This window comes from Macaca nemestrina, chromosome 7 (assembly GCF_043159975.1).
Source record: "Macaca nemestrina isolate mMacNem1 chromosome 7, mMacNem.hap1, whole genome shotgun sequence".
NCBI classification, from domain to species: Eukaryota; Metazoa; Chordata; class Mammalia; order Primates; family Cercopithecidae; genus Macaca; species Macaca nemestrina.
The window spans coordinates 31937256-31953167 of record NC_092131.1 but is presented as its reverse complement, the minus strand read 5'-3'; the positions used below and the strand labels follow the sequence as shown (position 1 = coordinate 31953167).

General features: G+C 40.2%; 1 protein-coding gene and 1 pseudogene across 15 annotated transcripts in view; both read left to right on the top strand.

Annotated features, from left to right (window-relative positions):
* The window catches only part of LOC105495767 (tubulin tyrosine ligase like 5), a 291082-nt gene that overhangs the window by 272752 nt on the left and 2418 nt on the right, over window positions 1–15912 (top strand). The window lies entirely within an intron of this gene.
* LOC139364239 (calmodulin-1-like) lies at window positions 10673–15313 on the top strand (annotated as a pseudogene).

Here is a 15912-nt window from a genome sequence, read left to right as displayed (position 1 = left end):
CTGCTAATGTCACTCAGGATATAAATAAATTGATTCATTCACTTCCTTTCTTATCAAACCAAAATGTTGCCAGAAGATACTACCAGGGCTGTCCAGATCAGTTGGAAAGGCCTTAGGGACAAATCTAAGAGGTAAACGTCTTTGCATTTAGGTAATATTTTAAATTAAGGTTTTAATTTTATTTTTCTTACTCACTTCAGACCTTGGAGGGAGAAAAATAACTTTGGTTATATATTCATAACATTTGAGGTCTGGGCCTTCTTTATTTGCCCCATTTTCCAGATGGTAATTTTTTCTTTTTACTGTATTTTTTTCTTTTTTCTGTTTTTTTTTTTTTTTTTTTTTTATATAGAGACAGGGTCTTGCTATGTTGCCCAGACTGGTTTTGAATCCTGAACTCCTGGGCTCACATGATTCTCCCTCCTTAGCCTCCTAAGCTGGGATTATAAGCATGCATCACCACACCTGCCTAGCTTAGGGCCTTCTTTATTGGCAGGGAATTCGTGATGAACTTTTTTTTTTTTAACTGAACTGGAAAAGCTATGAGTCATAGGATCTTATAAAAATGCGGTGGCTCACGCCTGTAATCCCAGCACTTTGAGAGGCTGAGGCGGGAAGATCACGAGGTCAGGAGATTGAGACTATCCTAACACGGTGAAACCCACCTCTACTAAAAATACAAAAAAATTAGCCAGGCATGGTGGCAGGGGCCTATAGTCCCAGCTACTCGGGAGGCTGAGTCAGGAGAATGGCGTGAACCAGGGAGGCGGAGCTTGCAGTGAGCCGAGATCATGCCTCTGCACTCCAGCCTGGGAGACATGGCGAGACTCTGTCTCAAAAAAAAAAAAAAAAAAAAAAAGCGTATCCCTTACCTTCAGACAGCTGATGGGTGGTAGAAGCACTGGCCTAGAAGTACAGATTGCCACTTACCACATCAGGCCTTTTGTTGTTTGTAGAAGCCTACTTTGTATTGTTAGTTGGAAGTCTTTTGCCACCCATAAAATGCTGGGTGCCCTGGGTCATGTGAAAATTTGTAAGATGTTGTCTCAGCACTTAAGAGTCTAGCAGTGAAAATAAGCAATATATGCAAGACAAAGTCCCTCTCCATGTCCCTGCAAACAATAAAAGAAACAATGATTTAGATAGTTTAGGAGAGTCTATCCACCATTCCTCTCAGGTAACTTATGCTTCCAAATCAGCATGAGATGTGAATCTGCTCTTGGCTTCAACGGTTCATTCCTAGGTGATTCTCATAGTGCAGTTTACCTTGGCAAATGTTGATCACAATGTCTAAAAATGTTTGCGTTCTCTATGGCCCTAAACATAAGCCACTCATATTAGTTAGGTGCTAACGAAAGAACAGAAGGATGGAAGAATAAGTGTGTTTGTTGGACTCCCTGATAGTTGCCAAACTGACATGATGTATTTTACAGGTGCTTTAAGACTTTTTAGGGTAGTTCTGAATATATTTTATGTTTGTGTTGCTTGTTGACTTTAGGACTAACATAATAAGATATAACTTCATTTATTTCATAAATGCCAAGTGAGTGTATAAAGACAGTATTATCTGTAGACATTTGGCCAAAAAAAAGACAGAATTTCCAGGCCAAACTATTAAAGCAAAAATAAAGATAGATTAGCTTCAGTGGCTAGTATTTCAAAGTCCCACGAACAAAGGGGGTGTGGAGGATGTTGGGGAAAAGCTGGGCTATAGTCGTGGTCATAGAGGCAGTGAGGGGCAAATGCAGTAACATCGTTCTGTATACCTCTCCTGCTCTTATGACCCCATCACTGGATCACCAGGCAGGAGTGAGGATTGAAGTAGCTCTGTACCAGAATTATGGCAGCATGTAAGGGACAATAGGTAAATCTTAAGGTGACGAGCCTAGTAGGAGACCCTTCACGTAAAGATGGGACCCCAGGGTGCCAGCTCTAGTCTCCATGTGTAAGTCAACTAAAAATAAACCCTCCCTCTCATCCACCCTTCAGCCCCTCAGGCGTTGAAAGAAAATTGCCTATCTGGAAACTTGGTGCTAAGTGGAGTGGAGAAGGGAATCTCCCCTGGTAATTTATAACCACAGGCTGAACCCCTTGTTCACATTCTGGAGGTGGCCTGAAAAACTTCAGACTGAGAGTTCAAGGTGGTCCTAAGGCACCTAGCAGAATCAAATGCAGATTTTATCTGGAGGAATCCTCCTCCAACCCAAACCTCAAATAATTCTCACAGGTAAAGTTTTATGAGATCAGAGTTTAAAATCACAAAACAAAGAAACGTGGCACCCTGAGCAAAGCCAGCAAAGTAATAGATAACAGTGTTAGACTAAGATATTGAAATTGCCAAATCCTGCAAAATAAATTTTCTCTCATGTTTAGAGAAATTAAAAGAGAGAGTAAACCAAGAGATTAAAGTTATGACCAAGCAGATTTGAAATAGAGCTAAGTAGCTCTTTTGGAATTGAAAAATAATAATAATTAAAGTTTAAAAATCAGTGGAGGGGCTTACCTGCAGATTTGACCCAGTTCACTGAAGAGAGATTTAATGAACTCAAAGGTGTATTTAAAGAAGTGATCTGGGCACTTGTCTTTCAAGTTGCCTGCTTGACCGTCTTCCACATGTGCTTTCCTTCCTGCTCTAAAGCTTTTTAATACACTTTCACTCCTGCTCTACAACTTGCCTTGGTCTCTCCTTCTGCCTTATACCCCTCAGTCATATTCTTTCTTCTGAGGAGGCAAGTATTGAGGCTGTGGCAGACCCGTACGGATACGGATTCACTGCTACTAACGTATTTTGGTGCCCTGTGACTTGGATACCTTCCGCCAGTAACATACTTTGCTGTGTGACTCAAATACATTCCCTACTTGCCGTCAAGCTTCAGATGATCCTCAGTGAGGGATACCATCCTCTCAATATTCAGGAGTCACCCTTCTACAAAGGACCCCTAGACTGCCCCTCAGTGGAACAAACAAAGGCACAGTCTTCCCCCTGTCTCCCTTGAGCCTGGCTGGATCCCACTTTCACCAATCCACAGAGCTACCCTGCCCTGACAGCTAGCAACAGGCCAAAACCCACAGAACAGCCAACTACCACCTCTCTGTCAGTGGAAAGCAGTTACAGAAGACTGACCTTCATCCATTTTCCCCAAAGAATTGGGATCTTGGACTCTTGAGTGGGGAAAGGTTACAGTAGGTAGTCGGACATGAGCAGGGCAAGAAAGGGCTCCAGCCCCACCCCTCCCACCGAAATCAGGAATGTCAGGTGACCATCAGGTGATGATTAGGCAGTTGTTAACTGTCTCTCTAAAATAATAATCAGTTGCAGTCAGCACCAGGGAAAGGCGGTCTCCTTATAGAGAGGAAGAACCTGAAACTGGTGATTAGTAGCTTTCTGGTAAGATCTCAGGAGTTGGGGGAGTGGGCTTGAGCATGTGCACTAAGACACAAAATGGTAGCCTTTAACTGACATATGACCTCCTAAGGACATTCGGCTGGTAAGGGAAGAACACCTCACGTGTGCATGTGTACAACTCCAGTAAACACACTGCGCATGCTCACCTCCCAAGTGCTAGCAGACAACTGCATCTGCATATGTGGACAGCCCACTCCAGGGGAAAAACCAGGGGAGAAGAGATGCAAGATGCCAGAAGTATGCCAGCATATAAAACCCCAAGTCAAAAGGTCAAACCTCATACTTGATCTCTCAAGTCACCTGCTTGACTCTCTTCCAAGTGTACTTTCCTTCTTTTTGTTCCTACTCTAAAGCTTTTATATATATATGATAATATTTATTACATATAATATATAATTGTATAATGTATATATTTTATAATATATATAATTTTTTGTTTTTTTGAGACGGAGTCTCACTCTGTCACCAGGCTGGAGTACAGTGGCACGATCTTGGCTCACTGCAACCTCTGCCCCCTAGGCTCAAGTGATTCTCCTGTCTCAGCCTCATGAGTAGCTGGGACTACAGGCGCATGCCACCACGCCCAGCTAATTTTTATATTTTTAGTAGAGACAGGGTTCCACCATGTTGGCCAGGATGATCTCGATCTCTTGACCTCATGATCTACCTGCCTCAGCCAAAGTGCTGGGATTACAGACATGAGCCACTGCACCTGGCCTTCTCAAGTTTTTTAATAAACATTCGCTTCTGCTCAAAAAAAAAATAAAAAATTGAAAAATGATCGGGAATGCAGCACAGAAAGAAAGAGGTGGAAAGCCAATTGAGAAGGCCTAGTAAATATCTAATTGGAGCTCTGGAAAGAAAAAATGGAAAGGGACAATATTTGAAGAGATAATGGCTGAAAATTTTCCAGAACTAGTGAAAGATACACATATTGCAGTGATTCACAAGAAATCCACACCTAGCCACATCATACTTTAGAGCAATAAGGTCAAAAGATGTTAAAGCACCTGGAGGGAGTGGAAGGATTACCAGAGCAATTCCAGTCTGATTGACAGTTAACTTCTCAGCAGCAAAGATGGAAACAAAAATACCGTGTAATGTTGCCACTGAGGAAAGGAAATACTTACTAAACCATAGATGTATTATAAGCAAAAATATCTTTCATGAATGAGGATGAAACACATTTTCCAACACATAACACCCAAAAGAGTTTGTCACTAGTAGACCTTTGCCAAGGAGTCTAAAGAATGTATTTCAGACAGAGGAAGGTATTATAATACCAGAAGAAAGGCCTGAAATGCAGGAGGAATTGGGGACAACATAATGAGCAACAAAATGATGATAATGTTCTTGTGAGGTTAAAAAGAAAACGAAAATATCCAAACCACCATATTATGTAAATCAAGGAGAGCAGATGGTTCAAAATTAAAGTCATCTAAGTTCATACTGTACAGTGAAAAGGTTATTGATGAATGTTAGCTTTACATAGTTAACATATACAATTGTTAAATGAATAAAGTATTTAAAAAAAATAAAAAACTTCCAAAGTAGCAGAGAGAAAGTGGAATGAGATAAATCCACAAAGGAGAAAATGAAACATGGAAGAGGTAAAACAAATAGAAAGCACAGATTAAAACAGTACAAACAAATAAAAGCATTGGTCCTTTCCAAAATGTGAGTCGATTCAATGTTCCAGTGAAAGTCAAAGACTGATTCATGAATGCAACAAATATGGACCAAACATCTTCTGTGTGTTCAGCACTATTCTAGGCACTAGGCACAAGCCGTAGAGCAGTGAGCAAAACAGCCAAAAATCCCCAATAGGAGAGACAAACAACAGACCAAATAAGTAACACAAACAGTACATGAGATAGTGGGAAATGTTCTAGAGAGGAAAAAAAGAAAAAGCAGTGAAAGAAGGTAGAGAATGGGGAGGTAGTCAGAGAACATGGCCTTTGCAGTAAGAACTCAAGAAGAGGGAATAAGCCGGCAGATATGGATAGAAGGGAATTCCAGGTGGAGGGAACAGTGGGAGCACAAGCCTGGAGGGAGGGATGTGGCTGCTGTGATTGGGAAATTCAATTGGAGCTGTCGTGTTGCATGAGAGAGCAGAGGAGAGTGAGAACAGATGAGGCTGAGAGATGACAAGGGGCCAGATCATGCAGGCCCTGGGGGCCAAGGAGAGGACTTGCACTTGTCTTCTGAGTGTAGTGGTAGCCATCAAGGGGTTCTGAGCAGAGGATTTCACAGGATGGCTGTGGCTGCTACATCAGGCAGGGACAAGGTGGGAGCAGTGGAGGGAAGGGAAAATGGCCAACCAGAAATAGTTATATTGTCAGCCTGGAATTTTCTAAAAATCTACTTTTAGGCTATTAAAACAAGAAAATCTTAAACATAGGCATATAGAAAGGATGAAAGAAAAAGGTTGGAAAAAGATATATTGGGGAAATACCAACCAAAAGAAAGCTGATGTACCTGTATTGGTTGCATATATATTTAGGATAGTTAGCTCTTCCTGCTGAATTGATCCCTTTACCATTATGTAATGGCCATACGCAAATCAATAAACGTAATCCAGCATATAAACAGAACCAAAGACAAAAACCACATGATTATCTCAATAGATGCAGAAAAGGCCTTTGACAAAATTCAACAGCCCTTCATGCTAAAAACTCTCAATAAATTCGGTATTGATGGAATGTATCTCAAAATAATAAGAGCTATTTATGACAAACCCACAGCCAATATCATACTGAATGGGCAAAAACTGGAAGCATTCCCTTTGAATTCTAGCACAAGACAGGGATGCCCTCTCTCACCACTCCAATTCAACATAGTTTTGGAAGTTCTGGCTAGGGCAATCAGGCAAGAGAAAGAAATAAAGGGTATTCAGTTAGGAAAAGAAGAAGTCAAATTGTCCCTGTTTGCAGATGACATGATTGTATAGTTAGAAAACCCCATTGTCTCAGCCCAGAATCTCCTTAAGCTGATAAGAAACTTCAGCAAAGTCTCAGGATACAAAATCAATGTGCAAAAATCACAAGCATTCTTATACACCAACAACAGACAAACAGAGAGCCAAATCATGAATGAACTCCCATTCATAATAGCTTCAAAGAGAATAAAATACCTAGGAATCCAACTTACAAGGGATGTAAAGGACCTCTTCAAGGAGAACTACAAACCACTGCTCAGTGAAATCAAAGAGGACACAAACAAATGGAAGAACATACCATGCTCATGGATAGGAAGAATCAATATTGTGAAAATGGCCATACTGCCCAAGGTAATTTATAGATTCAACGCCATCCCCATTAAGCTACCAATGACTTTCTTCACAGAATTGGAAAAAACTGCTTTAAAGTTCATGTGGAACCAAAAAAGACCCTGCATTGCCAAGACAATCCTAAGCCAAAAGAACAAAGCTGGAGGCATCACGCTACCTGACTTCAAACTATACTACAAGGCTACAGTAACCAAAACAGCATGGTACTGGTACCAAAACAGAGATATAGACCAATGGAACAGAACAGAGCCCTCAGAAATAATACCACACATCTACAGCCATCTGATCTTTGACAAACCTGACAAAAACGAGAAATGGGGAAAGGATTCCCTATTTAATAAATGGCGCTGGGAAAATTGGCTAGCCATAAGTAGAAAACTGAAACTGGATCCTTTCCTTACTCCTTACACGAAAATTAATTCAAGATGGATTAGAGACTTAAATGTTAGTTCTAAAACCATAAAAACCCTAGAAGAAAACCTAGGTAATACCATTCATGACATAGGCATGGGCAAGGACTTCATATCTAAAACACCAAAAGCAATGGCAACAAAAGCCAAAATTGACAAATGGGATCTAATTAAACTAAAGACCTTCTGCACAGTAAAAGAAACTACCATCAGAGTAAACAGGCAACCTACAGAATGGGAGAAAATTTTTGCAGTCTACTCATCTGACAAAGGGCTAATACCCAGAACCTATAAAGAACTCAATCAAATTTACAAGAAAAAAACAACCCCATCAAAAAGTGGGCAAAGGATATGAACAACACTTCTCAAAAGAAGACATGCATACAGCCAACAGACACATGAAAAAATGCTCATCGTCACTCACCGTCAGAGAAATGCAAATCAAAACCACAATGAGATACCATCTCACACCAGTTAGAATGGCAATCATTAAAAAGTCAGGAAACAACAGGTGCTGGAGAGGATGTGAAGAAATAGGAACACTTTTACACTGTTGGTGGGACTGTAAACTAGTTCAACCATTGTGGAAGACAGTGTGGCGATTCCTCAAGGATCTAGAACTAGAAATACCATTTGACCCAGCCATCCCATTACTGGGGATATACCCAAAGGATTTTAAGTCATGCTGCTATAAAGACACATGCACACGTATGTTTATTGCGGCACTATTCACAATAGCAAAGACTTGGAACCAACCCAAATGTCCATCAGTGACAGACTGAAATGTGGTACATATACACCATGGAATACTATGCAGCCATAAAAAAGGATGAGTTCGGCCGGGCGCGGTGGCTCAAGCCTGTAATCCCAGCACTTTGGGAGGCCGAGACGGGCGGATCACGAGGTCAGGAGATCAAGACCATCCTGGCTAACACGGTGAAACCCCGTCTCTACTAAAAAATACAAAAAAAAAAAAAACTAGCCGGGCGAGGTGGCAGGCGCCTGTAGTCCCAGCTACTCGGGAGGCTGAGGCAGGAGAATGGTGTAAACTCGGGCGGCGGAGCTTGCAGTGAGCTGAGATCCGGCCACTGCACTCCAGCTTGGGCGACAGAGCGAGACTCCGTCTCAAAAAAAAAAAAAAAAGGATGAGTTCGTGTCGTTTGTAGGGATATGGATGCAGCTGGAAACCATCATTCTCAGCAAACTATCACAACAACAGAAAACCAAGTACCGCATGTTCTCACTCATAGGTGGGAATTGAACAATGAGATCACTTGGACACAGGAAGGGGATCATCACACACCAGGTCCTATTGTGGGAGGAGGAAGGAGGGATAGCATTAGGAGATATACCTAATGTAAATGATGCAGCACACCAACATGGCACATGTGTACATATGTAACAAACATACACGTTGTGCACATGTACCCTGGAACTTAAAGTATAATAAAAAAAAAAAAAAAAAAGAAAGCTGATGTAGCTATATTTATCAGACAAAATAGATTTTCAGGCAAAAAGCATAACAAAAAATAAAGAGGGTCACTACATTATGGCTAAAGGTTCACCAAGAAAGTGCTCAACCTTTTCTTATTAACTTACTTTAGTATATTTAATTTTTTTTATTTAATAAATACATATGTATGAAAAGTACATTGGGCAAAAAATTAACAGAACCATAAGAAAAATAGGTAAATCTAGCTTTATATTGGAAGGTTTTAATCTAACTCAGTAATTGCTAGATTGAGCAGTCTGATAATAAGTAATGTTTCTGATAATAAGAAAATTTAAGAGGCTATGCATAGTGGTTCACACCCATAAACCTAGCACTTTGGGAGGCTGAGGCAGGAAGATCACTTGAGCCCAGGAGTTTGAGGCCAGCCTGGGCAACAAAGTGAGATCCTGTCTCTCCAAAATAATTGAAAAATTAGCTGGGCATGGTGGTGTGTGCCTGTGGTCCCAGCCACATGGGAGGCTGAGGCATGGGGCTCACTTGAGCCCAGGAGATTTAGGCTGCAGTGAGCTGTGTTCATGCCACTGCACTCCAGCCTGGGCAACAGAGAAAAACAAAATGGAAATTTTGTCTACATCATTAACAGGCTTGATCTCATAGGCATGTATAGAACATCACACTAAATAACTGCATAATGCACATTCTTTGCAAGCTTCTATGGGGGAGTTGCAGAAACTATGTAGTAGGCCTTAAATCACATTTCAAACACTATGTTCCTTGACCACCATGCAATAACAAAAAGATACTGGAAAAATCCTCGTATTTTTGGAAATTAAGAAAAGAGTTAACTAATTTAAAGATCGTAATTGGTGGGGCACAGTGGTTCACACCTTTGGAAGGCCAAGGCGGGTAGATCGCCTGAGGTCAGGAGTTTGAGACCAGCCTGGCCAACATGCTGAAACCCTGTCTCTACTAAAAATACAAAAATTAGCCAGGTGTGGTAGTGGGCACCTGTAATCCTAGCTACTCGGGAGGCTAAGGCAGAAGAATGGCTTGAACCTGAGAGGTGGAGGTTGCAGTGAGCTGAGATTGCGCCATTGCACTCCAGCCTGGGTGACAAGAGTGAAATTCCATCTCAAAAAAAGATAAGAATAATAGTAATAGTTTTAAAATGTTGTTTAATATAAAAAATTAAGAAATGTAGATAAAGTAATACCTAAAGGAAAATTTATGATTGCAGTGAGAGAAGAGGAGAAGCTGAAAGTTAATGTGCCAAGTATCTGGTTTAAGTAGTTAAAAAAAAAGAAAAACAAAATAAGTCAAAAGAAAGTAAAAACAAAAAATGATAATAAAGATCTAGAGGAAAATAAACATACAGTTGAGAGGAATGAGTTAGAGACATTATTATACATGCTTCGGAGATTAAACAGATTGCAGGAAGATATTGTGAATAACTTTATGATGATATGCTGATATATTTTTAGAACTTTGGTGAGATGAATACAATTTTAATATTTAACTTACAAATATTTACTCAAGGAGAAATACAAAATCCAAATATTCCTTTAATTATTATGGAAATTGAATCAAGAACAAAAATCTTCCCACAAATTAATTACTAGGCTTTTATGTTTTACTGGTGAGTCCTACCAAACATTCAAGGAACAAATATTTCAGTCTACAAACTATTCCAGAGTATAAGAAAAGAGGGAACACTTTCCAACTCTATTATCTTAATATCAAAACCTGGCAAGGACAGTCTACAGAAAACGTTTTAAAATTGCAAGACATTCTTAATTGTGGATAAAAATGCAAAAATTCAGGCCAGGGACAGTGGCTCATGCCTGTAATCCCAGCACTTTGGGAGGCTGAGCCAGGTGGATCATTTGAAGTCAGGAGTTCAAGACCAGCCTGGCCAACATGGTGAATCTCGTCTCTACTAAAAATACAAAAATTAGCCCGGCATGGTGGTGGGTGACTGTAATCCCAGCTACTTGGGAGACTGAGACTCTCTAAGAGAAACGCTTGAACCTGGGAGGTGGAGTTTGCAGTGAGCCGAGATCACACTTCCATACTCCAGCCTGGGTGACAGAATGAGACTCTGTCTCAAAAAAAAAAAAAAAAAAAAAAAGGCAAAAAATTCCCAATAGAATAATAGCAACTTGAATCTAATAATGTTTAAAAAGTAAATGCATCATGACCAAGTTAGGTTTATCCCAGAGATTCAACAATTGTTCTTTTTGGTGTTTTGTTTTGTTTCGTTTTGTTTTTGAGACAGAGTCTTGCTCTGTCATCCAGGCTGGAGTGCAGTGGTGTGATCTCAGCTCACTGCAACCTCCGCCTCCCAGATTCAAGCAATAATCCTGCCTCAGCCTCCCAAGTAGCTGGGATTACAGGTGCGTACCAGCACACCCAACTAAGTTTTGTATTTTTAGTAGAGACGGGGCTTCACCATGTTAGCCAGGATTGTCTCAATCTTCTGATCTCGTGATCTACCTGCCTTGACCTCCCAAATTGCTGGGATTACAGGCGCGAGCCACTGTGCCTGGCCAACAGTTGTTTAATATTTGGAAATTGACATTAGTCTGAGTGGAGCAAGCGAACTGAGTGGTTGTGTAGTCACATCTCAGAAACTGGTTGCGCTGGCAGCATGGTTGGCCAACTGACTGAAGAGCAGATTGCAGAATTCAAAGAAGCTTTTTCACTATTTGACAAAGATGGTGATGGAACTATAACAACAAAGGAATTGGGAGCTGTAATGACGTCTCTTGGGCAGAATCCCACAGAAGCAGAGTTACAGGACATGATTAGTGAAGTAGATGCCCAATGGTAATGGCACAGTTGACTTCCGTGAATTTCTGACAATGATGGCAAGAAAAATAAAAGACACAGACAGTGAAGAAGAAATTAGAGAAACATTCAGTGTGTTTGAGAAGGATGGCAATGGCTCTATTAGTGCTGCAGAACTTCACCATGTGATGACAAACCTTGGAGAGAAGTTAACAGTTGAAGAAGTTGATGAAATTTTCAGGGAAGCAGATACTGATGGTAACAGTCAAGTAAACTAAGACGACTTTGTACAGATGATGTCAGCAAAGCGAAGACCTTGTACAAAATGTGTTAAATTTCTTGTACAAAATTGTTACTTGCCTTTTTTTTTTTGTCACTTATCTGTGAAAGGTTTCTCCCTACTGCCAAAAAAAAAAATGCATGTATAGTAATTAGGACTTCATAAACATAAATAAATAAAACAATTACAATTTGAAAAGTAAAAATTGACTAAGGTAATTTATTCCAGTAACAGATTAAAGGGGGAGAATATGCTTCTTTCAATGGATACAGAATTAGCATTTGTATCTTCATGACTTTTTTAAAAGTTCCTAGGATAGAAGGGAATTTTCATTACCTAATAATAAAATATCTCTACAAAATCCAACAGTAAACATTATAATTTTAATTGGGATTCCTTGGAAGTATTCATTCCCTTAAGATGAGGAGCAAGACAAGGGAGCCCACCGTCACTTCCAGTCAGTGATGTAGTGGGAGGGACGTCCTCGCCAGTAAAGTAAACCAAGACAAGGAAATTACATAGGATCAGAAAGGAGGAGGCAGATCTGTCATTATTCTCAGACGACATATTTGATTGTAAACCCAAAAAGAATGTTCAAATAGATTATTGGCTTTATCAGAGAATTTTCCAAAATCAATTGCATTTCTATATTTCTGCACCAACGGGTAGAGCATGTGATTACAGAAAAGGTACACTTTACAGAGCATTAAAGCACATGCCTAGGAATAAATCTAACAAAAGATGTAAGACCTGTGATTAAAATATACACACACACACACACACACACACACACACACCCCTTATCGAGAGACACTTTAAGAAATTAATGGAGAGGCCTACATGTTCGTGGATTAAAAGTTACAGTTTGTGGCCTGGTGCAGTGACTCATGCCTGTAATCCACATACTTTGGGAGGCCAAGGGGGATTACCCAAGCTCCCGAGGGGTTCAAGACCAGCCTGGGCAACATGGCAAAACCCATCTCTACTAAAAATGCAAAAAATTAGCTGGCGTAGTGGTGCATGTCTGTAGTCCCAGCTTACTCAGGGGACTGAGGCACGAGAATTGCTTGAACCCAGGAGGTGGAAGTTGCAGTGAGCTGAGATCACACCGCTGTGCTCCAGCCTGGACAACAGAGCCAGACTCTGTCTCCAAAAAAAAAAAAAAAAGTTACAGTTTTGTAAAGATGTCAGTTTTCCCTAAAATTGATTTGTATATTTGAGAGGGTATTAGTTGTTTATTTTTGTTTTTTGAAATGTATATGAAAGAGAGAAGAATCCTTATACTCCTATAAAGAATGGGGATGCCAGTAGGGGGCTGTGTGTGACTTGTCTTAACCAGATTACAAGAATTAGCATCAAGCTAACATGCTTGAGAGAGTGTGATATTGACACCAAATAGAGAAACCTAAAACTAGTCTATATATAGGAAATAACTTATGACCAAGATGCATTGCAGTTAGAGGAGGAAAGGATAGACTTCAATAATAACGTTAGGACAATCAGTTATCGTGTAGGAAAAAATGGAATTAGATCTCTGCTTCGAACTGTACACAATTTCAGGTTGCATTAAAGACTTAAATATGAAAAGCAAAAGTGTAAATCTTTTAGAATACATTAGAGGACCAGATCATTACAGTCACAGTAACAGGAAAGGGCTTCTCAAATCAAAACCAAAAAGTGCAAACCATAAAGGTGAAAACTGATACATTTGACTTGGTTAAAATTAAGAACTTCTAAGATGCCATGAAGATATTGTGGGAGTTTTTTTTTCCCCTTCATTTCTTATTCATCAGAGATAGATTCTGAAGATAATGTTATCTTGAGTTTGCTTTGAAAATACTCCAGGAAAAAAATGTGAAGAGATGAAACAAATGGTAGGGCATTGATCATTATCAAAGCTAGATGATGAGAACATGGAAGTGTATTATATTGTTTTATTTTTTTATGTATGTTTGAAATTTTTTATTTTAAAAACCTTTATCAGGGCCGGGTGCATTGGCTCACACCTGTAATCCCAGCACTTTGGGTGACCAAGGAGGGAGGATCATTTGAGTCCAGGAGTTCCAAACCCACCTGGACAACATAGGGAGGCCTTGTCTCTACAAAAATTTTAAAAATTAACCAAGCCTGGTGGCACATGCCTGAGGTCCCAGCTGCTCAGGAGACTGAGGTGGGAGGATCACTTGAGCCCAGGAGGTCGGGGCTGCAATAAGCTATGATTATGCCACTGCACTCCAGCCTGGACAACAGAGTTAAGACCCTGTCTCAAAAAAAAAAGAAAGTTGTTTGTTTTTTGTGTGTGTTTTTTAAAATAATCCATCCTGTTTTTATGGTGACTGTCCTGGATTTTCTAGAAGTCTTCTAATATTTTTAAAAAACCGTATCTGGGCCAGGTGTGGTGGCTTGTACCCATAAACCCAGCACTTTGGCAGGCTGAGACAGCAGGCTCACTACTTGAGCCCAGGAGTTTTAGACCAGGCTGGGCAAAATAGGGAGATTCCATTGCTACAAAAAAATAGAAAAAAAATTAGCTAGGCATGGTGGCACATGCTTGTGGTCCCAGGTACTCAGGAGGCTGAGGCCGGAGGATCGTTTGAGCCCAGGAGGTTGGGGCTGCAAGTAAGCCATGATCATGCCACTGCACTCCAGCTTGGGTGACAGAGCAAGACACTGTCTCGAAAATAAATAAATAAATATAAATAAATAAATAAATAACCTTTTCTGAAAAGATCACTTGTTAAGTACATGTCTAAATACAATCTAATTTTTTTCCTGAGTAGCACTTATAAATTAATAAATTACAAAACAATCTCCTTTAAAAAATACCAGGCAGGGCACAGTGGCTAACACTTGTAAAGTCAACACTTTGAGAGGCCAAGGTGGGAGGATTTCTTGAGCCCAGGAGCTCCAGACCAGGCTGGGCAACATGGCAAAACTCTGCCTCTGCAAAAAATGTAAAAAGTAGCCCAGGCATGGTGGCACATGCCTGTGGTTCCAGCTACTCAGGAGGCTGAGGTGGGAGGATTGCTTGAGCCCCTGAGGTTGAGGCTGTAGTGAGCCATGATTCTGCCACTGCACTCTAGCCTTGGCAACAAAGCAAAACCCTGTCTCAAAAAGCCATAGAGTGAAGACACAAGTCACAAACTGGGTGAAGATGATTGTAATACATAAAAAGCAAAAAGTTAGTATCCAGATATTTAAGCAAAGAACTTCTAAAATTAAATAAGCAGTTTCTTAGATATGACATCAAAAGCATAAGCAACAAAAGAAGAAAATAGACAAACTGGACATGCTCAAAAATTTAAAATTTCGTGCTTCAAAGGACACTATCAAGGAAGTAAAATAACAATCCATGAAATTGAGAAAATATTTACAAATCACGTATATGACCAGGGACTTGTATCTAAAATACATACAGAGCGCTTACAATTCAATATGACCCAGCCATCCCATTACTGGGTATATATACCCAAAGGATTATAAATCATGCTGCTATAAAGACACATGCACACGTATGTTTATTGCGGCACTATTCACAATAGCAGAGACTTGGAATCAACCCAAATGTCCATCAGTGACAGACTGGATTAAGAAAATGTGGCACATATACACCATGGAATACTATGCAGCCATAAAAAAGGATGAGTTTGTGTCCTTTGTAGGGACATGGATGCAGCTGGAAACCATCATTCTTAGCAAACTATCACAAGAACAGAAAACCAAACACTGCATGTTCTCACTCATAGGTGGGAACTGAACAATGAGATCACTTGGACTCGGGAAGGGGAACATCACACACCGGGGCCTATCATGGGGAGGGGGGAGGGGGGAGGGATTGCATTGGGAGTTATACCTGATCTAAATGACGAGTTGATAGGTGCTGACGAGTTGATGGGTGCAGCACAGCAACATGGCACAAGTATACATATGTAACAAACCTGCACGTTATGCACATGTACCCTAGAACTTAAAGTATAATAATAAAAATAAAATAAAATAAAAATAAAAAAGATGACTCAAGTTTAAAGATGAGCAAAGGAACTGAGCAGATGTTTTGCCAAAGAAGATATACCATGCTAAGAAGCATATAATACGATGCTAAATACCCTTAGACACTGGGGAAATAAAACCACAGTGGTCAGCAGCCACCAGCTTGGAGGATCACTTGAGCCGAACAGTTTGAGACCAGCTAGGGTAACACAACAAGACCCCATCTGTACCAAAAGAAGAAAAAGAAAAAACACAGCAGTGTATCACTTCATGCCCACCAGAATGGCTGTAATGGAA